The 281-nt window shown below is 71.5% G+C and overlaps 1 protein-coding gene across 1 annotated transcript in view; it reads right to left on the bottom strand.

Moving 5' to 3' along the window:
* Positions 1-281, bottom strand: part of HMHA1 (histocompatibility (minor) HA-1) — a gene marked incomplete at its 5' end in the record, with an annotated part of 12,567 nt that overhangs the window by 478 nt on the left and 11,808 nt on the right.

Here is a 281-nt window from a genome sequence, read left to right as displayed (position 1 = left end):
TGTCCCTGGCGGGCCCGGGCAAAGGGGGCAGCCGCAGCCCTGAAGCCGAGGCTGGCTCTGTGCGAGACGGTGCGGGTGGCTTTTACCCAGCTGCGCCGAGCCCAGCGCTCCGCTGTTCCCCAGGCCGGCAGAGCCAGCACGGTGCTCGGCGTTGGCCGTCGGTCCGAGCGGTGCCCGTGCCTGGCTGCGGTGCCCTTCTGTGGGGGAACTCTCCCCACATCACCTCCCGGCAGCCCGATCTCCCCTTCCAGCCACGGACAGCGAGGGGGACCCGATCTGTT

Source organism: Cariama cristata, unplaced genomic scaffold (genome assembly GCF_000690535.1).
Source record: "Cariama cristata isolate BGI_N322 unplaced genomic scaffold, ASM69053v1 scaffold24011, whole genome shotgun sequence".
In the NCBI taxonomy this organism is placed as follows: domain Eukaryota; kingdom Metazoa; phylum Chordata; class Aves; order Cariamiformes; family Cariamidae; genus Cariama; species Cariama cristata.
This window is presented reverse-complemented; position numbering and strand designations above follow the sequence as displayed.